The 22230-nt window shown below is 43.1% G+C and overlaps 1 long non-coding RNA gene across 3 annotated transcripts in view; it reads right to left on the bottom strand.

Moving 5' to 3' along the window:
• Positions 1-17640, bottom strand: part of LOC134344474 (uncharacterized) — a 190622-nt gene extending 172982 nt beyond the window's left edge. For all 3 annotated transcript variants that reach the window (XR_010017442.1, XR_010017443.1, XR_010017444.1), the window contains exon 1: positions 17534-17640. This is a non-coding gene — a long non-coding RNA (uncharacterized LOC134344474). The remainder of the gene's footprint in view (positions 1-17533) is intronic.
• Between the last annotated feature and the right edge of the window lie 4590 nt (positions 17641-22230).

The following is a 22230-nucleotide window of genomic DNA, read 5'->3' as shown; positions in this document are numbered from 1 at the left end:
CGCCAGAGAAAGCAGGATCTCCCAGTGGCCACACATTTTAATTCCACATCCCATTCCCATTCTGACATGTCTATCCACGGCCTCCTCTACTGTAAAGATGAAGCCACACTCAGGTTGGAGGAACAACACCTTATATTCCGTCTGGGTAGCCTCCAACCTGATGGCATGAACATTGACTTCTCTAACTTCCGCTAGGCCCCACCTCCCCCTCGTACCCCATCTGTTACTCTTTTTAATGCACACATTCTTTCTCTCACTCTCCTTTTTCTCCCTCTGTCCCTCTGAATATACGTCTTGCCCATCCTCTGGGTCACCCCCCCCCCCGTCTTTCTTCCCGGACCTCCTGTCCCATGATCCTCTCGTATCCCCTTTTGCCTATCACCTGTCCAGCTCTCGGCTCTATCCCTCCCCCTCCTGTCTTCTCCTATCATTTTGCATCTCCCCCTCCCCCTCCAGCTTTCAAATCCCTTACTCACTCTTCCTTCAGTTAGTCCTGACGAAGGGTCTCGGCCTGAAACGTCGACTGCACCTCTTCCTATAGATGCTGCCTGGCCTGCTGCATTCACCAGCAACTTTGATGTATGTTGCTTGAATTTCCAGCATCTGCAGAATTCCTGTTGTTTCTGAATATTCCCAGACTCTTTTGATTTTATATTCTATGTTTTCACCCTTTTTTTGCTGTTTTTTTCGCGCCATTTGTTTATTTTGGTGTTTGGGGGTTTTTGAAGTTTTTCTTTGAATGGGTTCCATGGTTTTCTTTCTTTCGCGGCTATCTCTGGGGAAGATGAATGTCAGGCTTATATACTGTATACATACTTTGATAATGCTCTATGCTCTACACACTCATCACACATGACTGCACCCCCATCTACACCTCCAACTCCATAATTAAATTTGCAGACGATACCACAGTGGTTGGCCTGATCTCGGACGAGGATGAAACAGCCAACAGGCTTGAGGTGGATCATCTGACGGAGTGGAGTAAGGACAGCGACCCGGTCCTTAACACTTCTAAAACAAAAGCGATGATCACTGGCTTCAGGAGATCAAAGGACAGAGTACACACGCCCTCCATATACATGGAAAGGTAGTGGAAAGTGTGGAAAACCTGAAGTTCCTTGGAGTTATGTTGTCAAAACAGCTGACATGGACCACCAACACCTCGCTGCTTGTAAAAAAGGTACAACAAAGACTCTTCTCCCTCAGAAAGCTGAAACAGGCCAAACTCCCACAAAAGCTGTTGCTTAACTTCTACAGAAGCACAATTGAAACCATCCTGACCAACAGCGCCACCGTGTGGTATGCCAGCTGCACAGCCGCTGAGCAACAAGACCTGCATCACGTGGTGAAGGCTGCCCAGTGAATTGTCAGGATGGAGCTCCCAGGACTGGACGCCATCTATTCCAGCAGACTCAGGAGGAAAACAATCAGCATAACCAGAGACACCACACACCCCGACCGCTCCCTGTCTGACCCGCTGTCGTCCAGCAAAAGGTTCAGGACACTAAAAGCCAGAACAAATAGACTGAGGAACAGCTTCTAACCCAGAGTTGTGGCCTCCATCACACCACTCCCACAGAACGATGACTGAAACTGTGAGCACACACAGGCATACACAGGGACTCAAATACTTGCACTAACGGCACTTTGTGCATTACTGTGATATTCTGGTGCTGCTGCAACTTATTGGCTGCTACTTATCTATTTAATACTGTTCTTCTATTACAGTCTTGTTTTTATTTACCACTTTATTTACAAACATAATTGCCTGAGAGGAAGCTAAACAGAGTTTCATTGTACCCATGTATAATGAGAATAAAGATCATTCAATTCAATAATAAAAGTACTTTGAATGGGAGTTGTCCCTGTAGGAGGAGGAGAGCGATTGGAGGGATGTCAGGTAGGTTGGGTGATAACAGGGATCAGATCAGAATCAGGTTTATTATCATCGGCAGGTGACGTGAAATTTGTTAACTTAGCAGCAGCAGTTCAATGCAATACAAAATATAGAAGAGAAAAAATAAATAAATAAAATAAAAATAATAATAATAATAATTAAACAAGTACAGTAAATCAATTACAGTATGTGTAGCTTGAATAGATTAAAAATGTGCAAAAAACAGAAATACTGTATATTAAAAAAGTGAGGTGGTGTTCAAGGGTTCAATGTCCATTTAGGAATCGGATGGCAGAGGGGAAGAAGCTGTTCCTGAATCGCTGAGTGTGTGCCTTCAGGCTTCTGTACCTCCTACCTGATGGTAACAGTGAGAAAAGGGCATACCCTGGATGCTGGATGTCCTTAATAATGGACGCTGCTTTTCTGAGACACCGTTCCCTGAAGATGTCCTGGGCACTTTGTAGGCTAGTACCCAAGATGGAGCTGACTAGATTTACAACCTTCTGCAGCTCCTTCTGGTCCTGTGCCGTAGCCCCTCCATACCAGACAGTGATGCAGCCTGTCAGAATGCTCTCCACAGTACAACTATAGAAGTTTTTGAGTGTATTTGTTGACATGCCAAATCTCTTCAAACTCCTAATGAAGTATAGCCGCTGTCCTGCCTTCTTTATAACTACATCGATATGTTGGGACCAGGTTAGATCCTTAGAGATCTTGAAACCGAGGAACTCGAAACTGCTCACTCTCTCCACTTCTGATCCCTCTGAGGATTGGTATGTGTTCCTTCCTCTTACCCTTCCTGAAATCCACAATCAGCTCTTTCGTCTTACACCACTCCACTAGTTGGCAAATCTCACTCCTGTATGCCCTCTTGTCACCACCTGAGATTCTACCAACAATGGTTGTATCATCAGCAAATTTATAGATGGTATGTGAGCTATGCCTAGCCACACAGTCATGTGTATAAAGAGAGTAGAGCAGTGGGCTAAGCACACACCCCTGAGTTGATCGTCAGTGTTGATCGTCAGCGAGGAGGAGATGTTATCACCAGTCTGCACAGATTGTGGTCTTCCAGTTAGGAAGTCTAGGATCCAATTGCAGAGGGAGATACAGAGGCCCAGGTTCTGCAACCACTTCTCAATCAGGATTGTGGGAACGATGGTATTAAATGCTGAGCTATAGCCGATGGACAGCATCCTGACATAGGTGTTTGTGTTGTCCAGGTGGTCTAAAGCCATGTGGAGAGCCGTTGAGATTGTGTCTGCTGTTGACCTGTTGTGGCAATAGGCAAATTGCAATGGGTCCAGGTCCTTGCTGAGGCAGGAGTTCAGTCTAGTCATGACCAACCTCTCAAAGCATTTCATCACTATCGATGTGAGTGCTACTGGGTGATAGTCATTAAGGCAGCTCAAATTATTCTTCTTAGGCACTGGTATAATTGTTGCCTTTTTGAAGCAAGTGGGAACTTGCTGTCAACATCACAAGATCAGAAGCTACAGTGGGGCTTGGAGAGAGAAGCAGTTCATGCAGCCACTGCAGCGTACAAGTTTACAAGGGACACCAAGGCTAAGTTAGGCTGCAACTCCAACTGGACCCACTGCTAAACTCTTCCATGAGTACCGAGCCACAGCTCATCCTGAGCTTGTATACTTTTCAATTTTCAATTGGGGTCCTTGGCAAGACAAGAGAATCAACTTTTCATAGCCTTTGTAATGCAAGTGCTGAACTCCTCACTGTCTTAAGTAAACAAACTTATCCATCCCACCAGTACCAAACTTTTGAACGAACCTCTCTTGTATAATACGAACTTTTGACCTCACAATCTACTTCATTATAATCTTGCACTTTATTTTTTTACCTGTACTGGGACATGAGAGAGAGCTGTAGCCTTTACACTTTATTCTGTTTTACTTTATTCAAATTCAGTGATCTGTATAAACAACATACAGGACAAATGTTTCACTGTATCTTGGCTCATGTGACAATAACGAACCAATACCAAATGGTTCACTGCCATTAGAGTGTCAGGACGCCTATAGTGCTCTGCAGTGACCCCATGTGGCAGTTATGTTTATTACAGCCCCTGGGTTTTGCACTGGGTGCTCTCAGTTTTGGCATCACCAGCACTCCTGTACGTGACCTGAGATGACCGCTAAAATCTGGAGCGAATTCTTTACTGTGTAATATTTGGTTATATTATAGGATGACTCAGAGACCTTAATCAACAAGCCAGCAATGTAAGTTAACCCTGCTGTCATTTGCCTTTCAGCAGAAGAAAAAACAAGCAGAAACATTCGAGTGTTGTAGTTAAACAGTACGGAAAAAGTCCCTTCAGACCCACTCATCCGTGCCAACCAAACTGCCTATTCCTCTAAACTAATCGATAAACTTCAAGACTTTGGCCTCAATACCTCCTTGTACAATTGAATCTCCAATTTCCTCACTTGCAGACTCTCCTTTAAGGATTTTCATCTCATGTTCTCAACATTTATTGCTTATTTATTTAGTTTTTTTTCGTTTTAAATTTGCACAGTTTGTTGCCTTTTGCACGCTGGTTGAGTGCCCAAGTTGGTATGGTCTTTCATTGATTCTATTGTATCAGAATCAGGTTTAATATCACCAGCATACGTCATGAAATTTGTTAACTTTATGGCGGCAGTACAATGCAATACATAAAGTACGTATATATTAAATATTTAAATTAAATAATAGTGCAAAATTATAAATAAAATGTAGTGAGGTAATGCTCATAGGTTCAAAGTCCATTGAGAAATTGGGTGACAGAGGGGAAGAAGCTGTTCCTGGATCACTGAATGAGTGCCTTTGGGCTCCTGTATCTCTGTCCTGATGGTAACAATGAGAATAAATCAATGGATTATTGAGTATGCCCACAAGAAAATGAATCTCAGGGTTTAGTATGGTGACATTCAAGTATTTTGATAGTAAATTTACTTTGAACCTCTCCCATGAATATGCTGCATCTATTGGTCTAAATATCTTATAAACATCGTGATTGTACCCACCTCTACCACTTCCCCTGGTAATTGCTTCCATAAACCCTTCACACTCTACGTGAGAAACTTGCCCCTCAAGTCATTTTAAATCTTTCTAGTCTCATGTTAAACATATGCCCTCTATTTTTAGATTCCCCTACCCTGGGGAAAAGTCTGTGACCATCCACCTTATCTATACTCCTCATGATTTTATAGACCTTCATAAGGTCACCCCCCTCTGCCTCCTGTACTCTGGCGAGAAAAGTTCTAGCCTATTCAGTCTCTTCTTACAACCCCGACTGATTTCTCTGTCCTTACCCCAAGGTTTTGGGCATTCCTGAATCAGATGTGATTGCTTAAAAGACTTACAGAGAAATTTCCTGGAATCTAAGATTAGCTTTGGTTTTTTTTAAGTAGGTTTTTTTTCAGCTCTCCGAGATCAAAGATTTTATGGCTGGGGTGGAAGGTGTGTATATTCTGAAGCACAGGATGTGTTAGAGAAATCAGAATGGCCAGGGGATCTTTAGCAATCTATTAGAACTCATATGCCTAGCTAGAACACTTATTAACAGCCTCCATCTTCACTAAAACTACCTACACAGGCCTGTTCCATATGGGTTTACTTCACACTGGGCATGGAACTTACTGATAGAGTCTTGGTAATATTTAAAAGGGTTCAGAGGGAAACTTTTTCCACACCGAAGGTGGTGGGTAAATGGAATGAACTACCAGAGGCAAGTACAATTACAGCACTCAAGACATTTAGTCAGGTACTTGGGCAGGAAAGCTTTAGAGGGATATGGACTAAACGCAGAGAAGTGGAACTAAGTCAAACAGACTTAATTGGTTGGCATGGATGAATTGGGCTGACGGGCCTGTTTCATTGCTGTACCACTTTATGACTATATTTCAGCAAAAATTATTTTTGTTTCCTACAGCGTTTCTAACTTGGTAAGTATTGCCTTCACTACAGTGTAGAATGTTGAGATAACACTGTGATTTGGTGCATATTTAATCAAATCTAAATATAAAGTGTAAATCAGTACTGTATCATTAGACCAGTTTTTGATTAAATCCCTGGAGCACGATAACTGTAAACTATCCAATCCTCTGTCATTTATTGTTGTTCCACAATGGAAACAATTCTGTGGTACCATGTGGAGGTGGGTCCGAGCCAAACATAATGCAGAAGTTTAGCCCCATGTTGTGTGGGTACAAAGAATCACATCTGCCAACATGGCTTTTAATTGCGACTAGCAATCTGAATTTAATGAAGCAAAATGAACAGAGAGACAAACTTGTTGTTATCTGTTAATTTGCGAAACATAATTAAGCACATTAACAGGCCCACTGAACAGTACTTTAATCTCAAATGATAATCAAGCAAAAAAACTGCAGATGCTGTACATCCACAGCAGAAACAGGGACCGCTGGAAGTACTCAGCAGGTCAAACAGCATCAGTAGAGAGAGATCTAGTCCACGGATCTTTCCTCAGAACTGGGGGAAAAAAACACAGGGAAATAAGCCTGTTTGGTTCCAGTGAAGGGGAGGGCCGGGGAGAAATGGAGAGAAGGTCTTTCATAGGGTGCAGATCAAAGTAAGAAATACTTTTAAAACCAGCATACAGAAAAGAAAAATAAGAAACAAATTGAAACAGAAAGGTATAGGCGTATTATTGTAAGTTTAAGCGTGCTTATCTGAAATAGTTAAATTCAATGTTGATATTAAAGTCTCGGGGGTTAACGGTGCCAGATCGAAGAGGACGTGCTATTCTTCGGGCTTATGTTGAACGTCATTGACGAGGTGTTGCAGACTGAAGACAGAGAGGTCGGAATGAGAGTGGGGTGAAGAACTAAAGGACAGGAGATTGGAAGTTAAGGGTCACTTTTGTAATTTAAATGGAGACGTTCTGTTGGCTTTTCCAATTATAAAAAGAGCATACAGGGAGCACCCAAAGGAAAAGAAATGGATAAGATTGGTAGAGATCTTAAGTGGTAAGATTGGTTGGTGGGAAGGGAATAAATAAGAGGGCCAGTGCTGCATCTCCAGCAATTGTAATGGAAATGTTGAGAAGTTGGTGGAATGGAAAAATTAAATTGGGAACTGCAGAGGGACCGTTCTGATTGAAATGCTGAAAGTGGTAAATCATATCGGGCATAAATTGCAGAAGGTGATCTATTGAAAGGGAGACTGATGGAGTAGAAAAAAGGCCAAGAGAAAAACAATCTATGTTCTAGATTGTGAATTGGAGGTGGGGGGGAAGGGCTGGTGAGAGCACAAGTGCAGGAAATAGAGGAGATGTGTTTGGGAACCTGTCAACTACAGTAGAGAGAAAGCCATGGAAGCCATGGCTAAGGATGAAAGAAAGCATTTTAAAGGCACAGATATTACAGCGGATACAATAGAGATGGATTAACCAGGAGAATGGAAGTTGTTTCTACTGGTAGGTAAGATTAGAACTAGGGGACCTAGCCTCAAGATTCAGGGGAGTAGATTTAGGATGGCAATGAGGAGGAACTGCTTTTCCCAGAAAGTGGTGAATCTGTGGAATTCTCTGCCCAATGAAGCAGTGGAGGCTACCTCAGTAAATATATTTAAGACAAGGTGGGGTAGATTTTTGCATAGTAGGGGAATTAAGGGTTTATGGGAAAAGGCCAGCAGGTGGAGAGGAGTCCATGGTCAGATCAGCCATGGTCTTATTGAATGGTGGAACAGGCTCGACAGGCCAGATGGCCGACTCCTGCTCCTATTTCTTATGTTCTTATGTTTTTGGGATCTTGGTATTTACCCTATCCCCTGAGATACAGACAGAGATATCAAGAAAAAGAAGTGAAGGGTCAGAAATGTGAAAGAGAGATCAGATGGAAATTTGGGATAATGACATTTTTGAGATCTATACATGCGAAGGATATAGCACAATTGCAGTACTCAATGTAATGGACAGAGGATTAAGGGAGAAGACCAGGAAAGGAACTAAGCAAAAGCTTTTCACATATTAAAAAGGAGATGGGCATACCTTGCGCCCGTGCAAGATCCCATAGCTTCCTCTTTAAGTTGGAGAAAGTGAACAGAGTTGAAGGGAGTGTTCAGTGTGAGACAAAATTCAGCCCAGTGATGGAGACTGGTGGTGGAAGGGGCTGGTTGCATCCCTGTTCAAGGAAGTACTGAAGGGCTGTGAGAAGATTCCAGTGTGGGGTGGAGGAGTAGAACACTTGGACATCCTTGGTGAAGATGAACCAGTTGGGGGCCAGTGGTGGATGTCATGGATGTAAGGGAGTGGACAAGGAACAGGAGAAAAGAGTCAAGAATCAGAATCAGAATCAAAATTAGGTGTCATATTACTGACATTATATTGTGAATACAGTGTAACAAATGAAACTATAATTTACAATAAGAAATGCAGTCAGTGGTCACTTTATGACCTGGACACCTGCTCATTAATGCAAATATCTAATCAGCCAATCATGTGCGACTCAACTCAATACATAAAAGCAAGCTGACATGGTCAACAGGTTCAGCTGTTGTTCAGTCCAAACATCAGAATGGGGAAGCAATGCAATCTATATGACTTTGACTGTGGAATAATTGTTGGTGCCAGATGGGGTGATTTGAGTATTTCTGAAACTGATCTCCTGAGAATTTCAGGCCCAAGGGCCCCTAGAGTTTACAGAGAATAGTGGAAAAGAAGGAAAAAAAACAGCTAGTGAAGGCAGTTCTGTGGACAAAAATGCTTTGTTAATGAGAGAGAGGTCAGAGGAGAATGGTGGGGATCCTGAATGATGGACGTGACCTTTATTGAGAAAGTAAGGAGGCATGGGATCCAAGGCATGGGAAACATCGCCCTTTGAAGTTGTCCTCAATGCTGAGAAGGATAAGGCGCATGATGGAACTGGTGAGTTTGCAACCTTCTGCAGCCTTTTCTGATCATGTGCAGGGACCCTCCCTGCCAGTTAAGTTAGCAAAAAGTTAATTTTGTGAGGCCAGGGTGAAAAACATAGGTCTACAAGGACATTCTTCCAGTGTGATTCTTGGGGAGAAAAGACAAGCTGGCTGCAAGGTGTTAGAGGGAATATACAGCTGGAGGCTGTGCAGGGCAGTTCTACATAAGTAATAATTACAGAATCATAGAAATGTAGAACACAGAACCTGCTTCCTCCATGCCGACTATGACGCCCAACTATACTAGTTTCATTTGCCTGTATTAGGCCCCTCACAGTTTCCTTTCAAAATACCTGGCAAAATGGCCTTTAGGCAGACATCCCACCTCTCCCGGAAGTTCCGGGAGTCTCCCGCTTATTGATAGTGGCTCCCTGATGCCCGCAAATTATATACAATATCCCGGAAATCAATTTTTTTTGAGAGCGAGCAAGCGAGCGAGAGAGAGGCAGCGCGCGGGAGAATGCGAGACAGAGTGCACGAGAGAGAGAGAGAGAGAGAGAGAGAGGGAGAGCGCGAGAGAGCGAGGGTGAGCGAGCGCACATGAGAGAGAAAGGGAGAGCGAGACAGTGCACGAGAGAGAGAGAGAGAGAGCGTGAGAGCAAGGACCATGGCAGAGCATTCCAAAAAAAGAAAATATAAAACGTACGTCACCCCAGACTACACTAAAGTGTACCCCTGCCTAATAGGGGTCAAAAATAATGACAGTGTTGCTCGCTGCACTGTTTGCAACAGTGACTTTTCTATTGCCCATAGTGGGTTAAAACTGTAAAAGACATGTTGAGGTGAGTTTAACAGGTGTCATTCATTCATTAGCATAGCTAACGTTATTTAAACTAGTTGGCTAGCTGCTAAAGAGCTACTCTATTGCAGACATCCCACCTCTCCCGGAAGTTCCGGGAGTCTCCCACAAATTCATGGTGCTACCTCCCTGAAATGAGTTTTTGCAGGGTGGAATGTCTGTTTAGGTGTTCGAGAAACATAGAAAACCTACAGCACAATACAGGCCCTTTGGCCTACAAAGCTGTGCCGAACATGTCCCTACCTTAGAAATTACCGAGGGTTACCCGTAGCCCTTTATTTTTCTAAGCTCCATGTACCTATCCAGGAGTCTCTTAAAAGACCCTATCGTATCCATCTCCACCACCATCGCCGGCAGCCCATTCCACACACCCACCACTCTCTGCGTAAAAAACTTACCCCTGAGATCTCCTCTGTACCTACTTCCAAGCACCTTAAAACTGTGCCCTCTCATGCTAGTCATTTCAGCCCTGGGAAAAAGCCTCTGACTATCCACACGATCAATGCCTCTCATCATCTTATACACCTCTATCAAGTCACCTCTCATCCTCCGTCGCTCCAAGGAGAAAAGGCCGAGTTCACATAAGGCATGCCCCCCAATCCAGACAACATCCTTGTAAATCTCCTCTGTACCCTATGGTTTCCACATCCTTCCTGTAGTGAGGCGACCAGAACTGAGCACAGTACTCCATGTGGGGTCTGACCAGGGTCCTATATACTGTAGCTGCAACATTACCTCTCAGCTCCTAAACTCATTGCCACGACTGATGAAGGCCAATGCACCATATGCCTTCTTAACCACAGAGTCAACCTGCGCAGCAGCTTTGAGTGTCCTATGGACACAAACCCCAAGATCCTTCTGATCCTCCACACTGCCAAGTCTTACCATTAACACTATATTATGCCTTCATATTTGATCTACCAAAATGAACCACCTCATACTTATCTGGGATGAACTCCATCTACCACTTCTCAGCCCAGTTTTGCATCCTATCAATGTCCCGCTGTAACCTCTGACAGCCCTCCACACTATCCACAACACCCCCAACCTTTGTGTCATCAGCAAACTTACTAACCCATCCCTCCACTTCCTCATCCAGGTCATTTATAAAAATCACGAAGAGTAGGAGTCCCAGAACAGATCCCTGAGGCACACCACTAGTCACCGACCTCCATGCAGAATATGACCTGTCTACAACCACTCTTTGCGTTCTGTGGGCAAGCCAGTTCTGGATCCACAAAGCAATGTCCTCTTGGATCCCATGCCTCCTTACTTTCACAATAAGCCTTGCATGGGGTACTTTATCAAATGCCTTGCTGAAATCCATATACACTACATCTACTGCTCTACCTCTATCAATATGTTTAATCACAGCCTCAAAAAATTCAGTCAGGCTCGTAAGGCACGACCTGCCTTTGACAAAGCCATGCTGACTATTTCTAATCATATTATGCCTCTCCAAATGTTCATAAATCCTGTCTCTCAGGATCTTTTCTGTCAACTAACCAATCACTGAAGTAAGACTCACTGGTCTATAATTTCCTGGGCTATCTCTACTCCCTTTCTTGAATAAGGGAACAACATCTGCAATCCTCCAATCCTCCGGAACCTCTCCCATCCCCATTGATGATGCAAAGATCATTGCCAGAGGCTCAGCAATCTCCTCCCTCGCCTTCCACAGTAGCCATGGGTTCATCTCTTCCAGTCCCGGTGACTTATCCAACTTGATGCTTTCAAAAAGCTCCAGCACATCCTCTTTCTTAATATCTATATGCTCAAGCTTTTCAGTTCACTGTAAGTCATCCCTATGATCACCAAGATCCTTTTCCGTAGTGAATACTGAAGCAAATTACTCAATGAGTACCTCTGCTATCTTCTCCGGTTCCATACACACTTTTCCACTGTCACACTTGATTGGTCCTATTCTCTCATGTCTTATCCTCTTGCTCTTCACAAACTTTTAGAATGCCTTGGGGTTTTCCTTAATCCTGTCCACTAAGGCCTTCTCATGGCCCCTTCTGGTTCTCCTAATTTCATTCTTAAGCTCCTTCCTGCTAGCCTTATAATCTTCTAGATCTCTAATATTACCTAGTTTTTTGAACCTTTTGTAAACTTTTCTTTTCTTCTTGACTTGATTTTCAACAGTCTTTGTACACCACAGTTCCTGTACCTACTATCCTTTCCCTGTCTTATTGGAACGTACCTACGCAGAACTCCACGCAAATCTCCGCTGAACATTTGCCACATTTCTTCCATACATTTCCCTGAGAACATCTGTTCCCAATTTCTGCTTCCAAGTTCCTGCCTGATAGCCTCATATTTCCCCTTACTCCAATTAAACCCTTTCCTAACCTGTCTGTTCCTATCCCTCTCCAATGCTATGGTAAAGGAGATAGAATTGTGATCACTATCTCCAAAATGCTCTCCCACTGAGAGATCTGACACCTGACCAGGTTCATTTCCCAATACCAGATCAAGTACAGCCTCTTCTCTAGAATATTGTCTAGATATTGGCTTATCTAGATATTGTGTCAAGAAACCTTCCTGAACACACATAACAAACTCCACCCCATCTAAACCCCTCACTCTAGGGAAATGCCAATTAATATTTGGGAAATTAGAATCTTCCACCAATACAACCCTGTTATTATTACACCTTTCCAGAATCTGAGCGGGGGGAGAAGATGGTGACGCACATGTGTGTGCACAGCCCTCTGGTGAAAAATGATATTGTATCTGTTAAATAGGGGCCGTGGACAATTCTGATTTGATGGAGAATGGACGTGAAAGCACAGAGGAACATCTGGAGAAATTTCTGAAACGCCTGTTCGCTGCTGTCATTATTGTATGGTCGGGAATCTTTCGGAGGGTAGGCCTCAAAATCCCCGGCCTTGCCTGCTTTTGGCGACCAAGGGGGTCAAATCGTTCGGACAGAGCTGGCGCTCAGTACTCGGTGTCGGAGAGCTGATCAGAGCTCGAAGTTTTCGGATGACTCAGAGTCGGATTGTGGTCAGCATGGCAGGGAGAGTTTTTCTTCCTTCTCTCGTCTGTGTGAGATGTGGGACATTTGAGAAACTTTGAACTTTACTGTGCTCATGGATTTCTTCATCAAGTTATGGTATTGTTGCACTGTTTGTAATTATATGTTATAATTATATGGTTTTGTCAGTTTTTTCAGTCTTGGTTTGTCCTGTGTTTTGTGATATCACACCGGAGGAAATAATGTATCATTTCTTAATGCATGCATTACTAAATGACAATAAAAGAGGACTGCGTGTTTTCATAATCTGTCTGCTCCTCGATGTCCCTGTTACTATTGGGTGGTCCATAAAAAGCACCCAGTAGAATTATTGACCCCTTCCTGTTCCTAACTTCCACCCACAGAGACTCCATAGGCAATCTTTCTTTTCTTCCTCCTTTTCTGCAGCCGTGACACTATCTCTGATCAACAGTGCCACGCCCCCACCTCTCTTGCCTCCCTCCCTGTCCTTTCTGAAACATCTAAAGCCTCTTTCCAAGTCTTACTGCTTCCTACGCTTTGTGCATCTGTTCTTAAGAAACATATCGCAGGTGCATTTAGCGCAGACTAAGGCTCTGACTTTCACAGGATCCTACTCTGACATGGAAGCCCCCTCATCAACGTGGGGATTAAACAGAAAATGCTGGGAGCACTCCGCAGGCCAGGCAAGCTGCTCAAGAAACGGTTGAAGACCTTTGTCAGAACTGGGGTGGAGAGAAAGTCATTGACCTGAAACGTTATCCCTGCTTTTCCCTCCACCGATACAACGAGATTTTCCAGAACTTCCTTTTTTGTTTGATTTTTGGATTTCAGGCATCGGCGGTTTTACTTTTTGCTTTTCATTAAATGGTTTGAGAGACGATCGTAAAACGGAACTTGAAGCTCCATACAGGGTTGAACATGGCATCAAGGTGGTGGAATGTTTGTTTGATTTTGAAGGGAATGTGGTAAGTTCACACTTCCCAAAGAGCAGAAGCACTGCATCATCCATAATCTGATTTTGACAAACAAAGGATAACAGTGATTCCCAAAACTACCACTGCATTTCATTGCTGTAAAAAGCAATGGGAGATACTGTGTATCTGAATGCAAGCTCACTATATCTCTTTGAAGGAGCAAATAAGGTGTCTGAGATAATTACACAAAAAAAAAGGCCCATCAACCCAACTTGTTCATGCTGACCAAGAGGCCTACTTGATCAAGTCCTATTTCCTTGCATTTGGCCCACATCGTTCCTATCTGTGTACCCATCTAAATGTCTTTCAAGTGCAATTGTACCTACCTCTACCACCTCCTCTGGCAGCTTTTTACATAATTCACCATTATCTGTGTGAAAAGATCCCTTTTCAATCTTTCCTGTCTCACAGACCTATGTCCTCTAATTTTGGATATCCCTACCCTGGGAAAAAGACTCTGACCTATCACTTCATCGATGCCCTTTGTGATTTTTATTTATTTATTTCGAGGTACAGCACATCCTGGTCCAACAAGCTGCATTGCCCAATTACACCCACTAACTCTTACGTTGGAATGTGGGAGGAAACTGGAGCACGTGGAGGAAACCCACGCAGTCATGGGGAGAACATGCAAACTCCTTATAGACAGTGGCGAGAATTGAGCCCAGGTTACTGGCGCTGTAACAGTGTAATGCTAACCACTACGCTACCATCCCGCCCTATAGGTTATATACGTCTATAAGGTGACCCACGCTCCAGGGGGAGAAGAGCCCCAGCCTATCCAAACTCTCCCTACAGCTCACTCTCTGCATTCTGGGTAACATCCTTTTGAATCTTTTCTGCACCTTTTCCAGCTTCATTCCTATCCCTCACTGACTAGAATTGATCACAATATTCTAAGTGCAGTCTCACCAACATCTTGTACAGTTGTAATATAACTACATGCTAACCATTACTAGTCTACTGTGTAATGCTTTTATACTTAGTGTGGTCTTTTTTTGTTTCTTTTTCATTGTGTTCTTCATGCATACTGTGTTTTTTATGCTGCATTGAATCTGGAGTAACAATAATTTTGTTCTCCTTTAACCACAAGTACTGAAGAATGACAATAAACAACCTTGAACATGATATCCCATCTCCTGTCCTCAGTGTCCTGACCAATGCAGGCCAGTATGCCAAAGCCTTTCTTCAAAACCCTGTCTACTGTGGCATGCCAGTGGGAAGCTAGATGTGAATTGAACACAATGCTACAGGCAGGCAGCCCACAGTGAAGGTAAATGTGAGTTGGGGGGTTAAACTGAGCCAGCCGTGAGAGGGACAGCACTGACTCTATAGGAGAGATAGACTGGAATAAGAGGAGAGTGGACAAAAAATGTGCTGAAGGAGAATGAAACCAAAACCGAATTATCTTCCAGTTTCAGAAAAGATCCTCAACCTGAATGGAAACTCTGTTCCTCTCCCTGTAGATGTTGCCTGACCTGCAGAATATCTCCGTACGCTGTTTAAATTTTAGACCCACAATGGTTTGCTTTTTAAAGGTTTATGAAATTGCTGCTTGTCATGAAGCCACAAGTAAAGTCTGGCCGAAGGGTCTCGGCCTGAAGTGTTGACTGTACTCTTTCCCACAGATGCTGCCTGGCCTGCTGAGTTCCTCCAGCATTTTGTGTGTGTTGCTTGGATTTCCAGCGTCTGCAGATTTTCTCGTTTGTGAAAAGGATAGTCATGGTCGTGCAGCCACGGCTATAAATAATATCACTGGTGACTTTTACCAGGGTGTCTTCAGTGCCCTTCTGAATTCAGACTGGATGGTTTGAGGAGGAATGAACACCAGACAGGGTAGTGATGAAACTTTGGAGAGATGAGGCCGTTTAAATATAGAGTGGGCCAGTGCAGTGTAAGACAGCTGGCAGCTGGGTGGAAAGATTTCAAGGGAGCAGATGATGCTCCATACATTTATTTGTAAGTCAATCACAAGCTGTTTTCAGCTCCATCGTGACAGTTAAAGTCAAAAATGGCTGAGCAAGGAACAACATTTCTCAGTGAAACGCAGTTCGACATATTTATCACTGGCAACTAAGAAACTTTTTCAATAAGGCGGCAATGACCTGAGTCTTTAAATGTGCTTCTCACTCCACAGATACTGCTCCAAACACCAGGTATTTCCAGAATTATATATATATAAACTGGGTTTTAATTTATCATGGTACGTTGCTGTTTGAAAGAATTTTACATAACTTTACAAACTCTTAGCTAAAGAATTACAAGAACAGTTACTGCAAGGGTTGGGCAGGTTGTTGTTTTGAGTAAAATAGAGAATATAGAACATTACAGCACAGTACAGGCCCTTCAGCCCACAATGTTGTGCTGAACTTTTTACCTACTCCAAGATCAATCTATCCCTTCCTCTCACACAGCCATCCATTTTTCTATCATCCATCTGCAGAGTCTCCTCTATGTCCCTAATGCGTCTGCCTCTGCCATTACCCATGGCAATGCATTTCACAGTCTGTTCAATAAATACACCACTCTCACTGTGTAAAAAAAAACTCACCCCTATACTTTTCTCCAATCACCTTAAAATTATCCCCCCCCCCTCAAATTAGCCATTTCAACCCTGGGAAAAAGCCTCTGGCTGTCCACTCAATCTGTCTCTTTTCATCTTGTACACCTCTATCAAATCACCTGTGTCATCCTCCTAAAACCTCCTCCAAGTCTGCAGAAAATGATATAAAACTGAGGCAATCCAGAAGCTATACTGAGTTATTATACTCCTCTGCCCTATTCCTGAATGTACAGTAACTTTACATTAAATGTATCTTGGGTATGTTTCAGCCAAAAAAAATAAAGCAATTATAACCCTGTTGTAAAACGAGATTTTTGTAACTTACCCTTTTCATTACATCTTTATAATATCTCCAACGCTGTAACGTACAGCAACATGATAACAAACTCACTTAGCAGAATGCAAATGACCTCGGAATTAGATTACAGTATCAATAAAGTGAGAAATGTTGGACAGAATGCTGGAGAACTACACTGCTCTCCTCAGAAAGGTGACTTGCTATGCGTAACGTTTGCTTGGGAAGGAAAACAAGGTTTCAGTGCGGGCCATCCACAGGTTAGAAACGCCTGACTTACAGACACCCGTACGTACACACAAGCTCCCATAATATTGTTACATTCACCAGTCTAGCAAATGTACCTACATCCATTCCTACAAGCAGCTGAACTAATTTCCTCTCTCCCTCCACCTTTATCTTTCCTATCCGTCTCACGTGCTCTTGATGCCGTTTATTATAATACTATGGTTACCTCACCGAGTGGTTTTTTTTGGTGTATTTTCCGACTTATGAACAAAATCAGCGCATGGACATCTGTAACAGCGGAATTAGTTTGTTACCCAAGGACAGCCTCTCATCAGTAAGCCAACACCACTGGCAGTGCATTTGGCCTGCTCTACTTCCTTAAGCATAGACAAGTTATAATCTTCAAGTTTTGAGGGCAGTGTGGCCACTGTGCACTGGGTTATTTATACGCACTAGTAACACACCAGTAAAAACAGCTTTGGTACTGCAACATGTTAATTTAAAATGCCAAAAAGGATTAACATCACATAAGTATACAATTTACCTCTTGCTTAATCTATTGTGAATCAAAGATCAAATTGTATGTGGAAACAAGTAGCATTCAAAGTCCCAAATCTACTTTTCCTGCCTGTTTCCAAAAACCAGGTAAATATCAGAGTCACAGAAAATGCAAATTAAACATTATTATATGCACACAAGAAAAAGAAGACAACTAATTGGAAAGTGTAAAGAAATCCCCACCAACTTGTACTAAATACTAAAAAGAAAGCCAGGTATTGCAGACTGTGGCAATTAAGTACAACCTCACTCAGTAATTAATTAATAATATACATTGCAACTTACTTGAACACCGCTTCTTAATTAGCCAGCATGAAAAAACCTGTCCATTAATTAATCTTAGATTATAGATGAGAGCAACACTGCTGGTCTTCTGTAACTGGACTTCGAACCCAACGAGAAAACCAAAGTCAGTCATATGGCTCGTTTACAACGGGGAGAACTCTTCTGCCATCTCGTGGCTAAGGTAGAAATTGCAACACTCCGAAAATTAACAGAACGTATTAATTTTTAATAAGCACTTTTAAGATCTGCTCAAAGTACATATTTTTCACAAAGCAACAGACAGATTAATTGGTCTAGTTTTCTCAACGTTTTTATTATTTATATATGTCTTTAAAAATTAACAACTTTTTGTGGCTGAATTGGAACAACCATTTTTAGTCCGGTTTAAGGTTAGTTAGTCAGACAAATGCTCTGGAGCCGGGGGGGCCAAACTTTTTTTTGCCGTGGACCCTTACCATCGACTGAGGGGTCCATGGATCCCAGGTTGGGAGGTCCTGCTGACGTGCATCTCTGTAACATCTCGCGGTCAAAATTGTCTGGGTCCCAGAAAGTTGTTATTGTGTAATGAGGGCAGCCAATCATGCTCTGCAGGACTCCTATAGTGATGGGAACTGATTTATGATTGTCACAGGTACAAAGATACAGTGAAAAGCTTTTGTTTGCATGCCATCTTCACAGATCATTCCACACATTGAGATAGTACACCAGGTTAAAAACTGCAGTGTACCATTACACTGCAGTGCAGTGCACACAGACAAATAGAGTACAAAGCTCATTATGAGCTATATTGAGTGATCATTGCCATACAATAATTAATCTTTATCAGACAAGAGTCCTATAATAGGGGGATAGAAACTGCCTTGAGTTTGATGGCATATGTTTTCAAGCTTGTGTATTTTCTGCCCAATGAAAGTGAGGAACAGACAGGAAGATCAGAGTAGGAGGGGTCCTTGGAAGTGCTGGTTTCTTTCCTGAGGCAGCAGAAAGAGTAGACAGAGTCAGTAGAGGGGAGGATGGTTCACATGATAGACTGAGCAGCGTTTACAAGTCTCTGCAGTTTCTTGCAGTTTTGGGCTGAGCTGTTGCCATACCAAGCTGGGAAGCCTCTGGACAGGATGCGTCTTACACTGGTGAAGGTCACTGGGGAAAAACAATAGTACTTCAGGTGATTCAGTGGTCATACACAGTTCAGGAACAATTCAAATCCTTCCACATTTTTCATGGAAGGCCAGGGCCAAAGATTCACAACCACCTTGGTGAAAAGCAGTTCCCATCTCAGCCATGTCTGGTCAGCTGCTTGTCTTTGAGCATGTGACCACTGGTTCTATACCTTGCAGCCTGTGGGGAATAATATCATATAAATCATATGAGCATACAAGCTGTGAGTCTGGAGCAAGAGTCAGCCACTCTGCCAAGCTCCAAGGGCTTATCATTGGTTATTTTTCCCCCCAGACATTACTCTTTATGCTTTCATTCCATGTTTTCCTCTAAGCTGTGTCACTGTTGTGCCTTAAAATGGCTTGTTTGCATATCCACGAAGAATTCCAGAAATCCAAGCAGTAATTTGGGAAATCCTGTAAATCCCTTGGAAGGGGAGCTCTTGGCTGCCATGAAGCCAATCTGACCATAGCCGGGAAGGTCTCCAGGAGCAATTTGAATTGAAGTGCATTTTTAGCAATATTTTTAAGCATTCCCTTTGTTCCCTTTTGGTGTGCCGTGATTCTATCTTTCGTTCAGAGTTTGAGGAGACTTTATATGTCACCAAAGACTTGCGAGTTTCTACAGATGTACCGTGGAGAGCATTCTAACTGGTTGCATCATCATCTGGTATGGGGGTGGGGTGGGGTAGCCATCGCACAGAATCAGAAAAAGCAGTAGAAAGTTGCAAACTCAGCCAGCTATGTCATGGGTCCTAGCCTCCCCAGCATCAAGGATACCTTCAAAAGGCCATGCCTCGAAAAGGCGGCGTCCATCATTTAGGAGTTCCATCACCCTCTTCTCATTGCTGCCAACAAGAGCCTGAAGATACACACTCTTTTCCTCTACCATCAGATTTCCGAAAGGACAATGAACCTCACTTTTTTTTTCTTTTTTGCACTAGTTATTTAATTTATTTTTAATGTATTTCTTATTGCAATTTCTAGTTCTTTATTATTATATAATACAATGAACTGCTGCTGCAAAAACAACAAATTTCATGACATATGCCAGTGACCTGATTTTGATTCTGAGTTTTGGAGAAATAGGGAATGGTCATAGAAAGGAACGTGACTGTTGTATGAGCAATGATGTTTAGCTTTGTGTAGACTTGGCTTTAGAAAAGTTGCACTTTGCAATTTTCATCCAAGATTGGTTTACCCTGGAGTTGGTGGGTGGCAGGATAATTGAAGCATGGGTTAGGGGGTGGGGGGGGGGAATGGACGACAGAACTTAATGGACACGTGAGAAGATTATAGGTAAGAAAATGCAAATAATGGGTTGCTCCAAAGTCAGGAAAGACTCACTGGGTGAAATAGTCTTCTTTATCCTTTTGAAACTAAAAGGGGAAGAAAACGAGAAATGCACAGCCAAAAACACACGGCTTTAATGTTCAGTAGGAAATCTGATTTCTTCTTCTAAATTTTCCCTTTTTCTTCCTTAACCATCTGCAGACACAATGTTCCCTGTTAAATTGTGGTGGCAAAGAAGACTGTCTTGGGTCAATAGTAGAATTAATACCGGGCTGAAATTTAAAAGAGAGGGATATTGTGTGCTACAAAACAGCACAAAGAGCTAAGCAGAGAAAACATTAACAGAAAGTAGAAAAGAAAACAGCAAAGCTTTTATGAAAGTACAGACAGTGAAGTAATAGTTAATCAGAGTGTAGGGCTGCTCAGAAATGGGTAGCTTAATTATTGATGCTATTTTAGCAGAGATAGTAAATAAATATATTGCACAAGTTTCTGAAAAATTGTGTAAGTGTCTATGTTCTTGAAGATGAAGAAAGTGTTCTTGTCCAAAAAGAATTAGCACTGAAAAATAAGCAGTATTCAATGCAAATGTATTGCCAGGTCCTGAAAACACATTTATTGTAAGTCAGACTGGAGAAACCCAAGCCATGCTTCACCAATTTTCAATCTTTTTAACAATGCAGATTGTCTGTTGGGGTATGAGAGAATATTTAGATTTCTTAACAGCCTATCAACCCAGAAGTACTGCCTCATAATATGGCTTTCATACTTCTTGTTTGTTCTTATTGTAACTTATAGTACTTTTTATTATGTCTTGAACTGTATTGCTGCTGCAAAACAACAAATTTCATGTCAAATGTCAGCGATGATAATAAACCTGCTTTATTAAGCGCAAACAACAGGAATTCTGCAGATGCTGGAAATTCAAGCAACATACATCAAAGTTGCTGGTGAACGCAGCAGGCCAAGCAGCATCTATAGGAAGAGGCGCAGTCGACGTTTCAGGCCGAGACCCTTCGTCAGGACTAACTGAAGGAAGAGTGAGTAAGGGATTTGAAAGCTGGAGGGGGAGGGGGAGATGCAAAATGATAGGAGAAGACAGGAGGGGGAGGGATAGAGCCGAGAGCTGGACAGGTGATAGGCAAAAGGGGATACGAGAGGATCATGGGACAGGAGGTCCGGGAAGAAAGACAAGGTGGGGGGGGGTGACCCAGAGGATGGGCAAGAGGTATATTCAGAGGGACAGAGGGAGAAAAAGGAGAGTGAGAGAAAGAATGTGTGCATAAAAATGAGTAACAGATGGGGTACGAGGGGGAGGTGGGGCCTTAGCGGAAGTTAGAGAAGTTGATGTTCATGCCATCAGGTTGGAGGCTACCCAGACGGAATATAAGGTGTTGTTCCTCCAACCTGAGTGTGGCTTCATCTTTACAGTAGAGGAGGCCGTGGATAGACATGTCAGAATGGGAATGGGATGTGGAATTAAAATGTGTGGCCACTGGGAGATCCTGCTTTCTCTGGCGGACAGAGCGTAGTCGACTCACAGGTGAAGTGATGCCTCACCTGGAAGGACTGTTTGGGGCCCTGAATGGTCTTTCCCTCCCCCCCTCTCTCTTCATTCCGCAGGGATCGCTCCCTACACAACTCCCTTGTCCATTCGTCCCCCCCATCCCTCCCCACTGATCTTCCTCCTGGCACTTATCCGTGTAAGCAGAACAAGTGCTACACATGCCCTTACACTTCCTCCCTTACCACCATTCAGGGCCCCAAACAGTCCTTCCAGGTGAGGCATCACTTCACCTGTGAGTCGACTGGGGTGATATACTGCGTCCGGTGCTCCCGATGTGGCCTTTTATATATTGGTGAGACCCGACGCAGACTGGGAGACCGCTTTGCTGAACATCTACGCTCTGTCCGCCAGAGAAAGCAGGATCTCCCAGTGGCCACACATTTTAATTCCACATCCCATTCCCATTCTGACATGTCTATCCACGGCCTCCTCTACTGTAAAGATGAAGCCACACTCAGGTTGGAGGAACAACACCTTATATTCCGTCTGGGTAGCCTCCAACCTGATGGCATGAACATTGACTTCTCTAACTTCCGCTAAGGCCCCACCTCCCCCTCGTACCCCATCTGTTACTCATTTTTATGCACACATTCTTTCTCTCACTCTCCTTTCTCTCCCTCTGTCCCTCTGAATATACCTCTTGCCCATCCTCTGGGTCACCCCCCCCTTGTCTTTCTTCC

Source organism: Mobula hypostoma, chromosome 3 (assembly GCF_963921235.1).
Source record: "Mobula hypostoma chromosome 3, sMobHyp1.1, whole genome shotgun sequence".
In the NCBI taxonomy this organism is placed as follows: Eukaryota; Metazoa; Chordata; class Chondrichthyes; order Myliobatiformes; family Myliobatidae; genus Mobula; species Mobula hypostoma.
The sequence above is the reverse complement of the archived record's forward strand: the minus strand, read 5'-3'. Positions and strand labels throughout refer to the sequence as shown.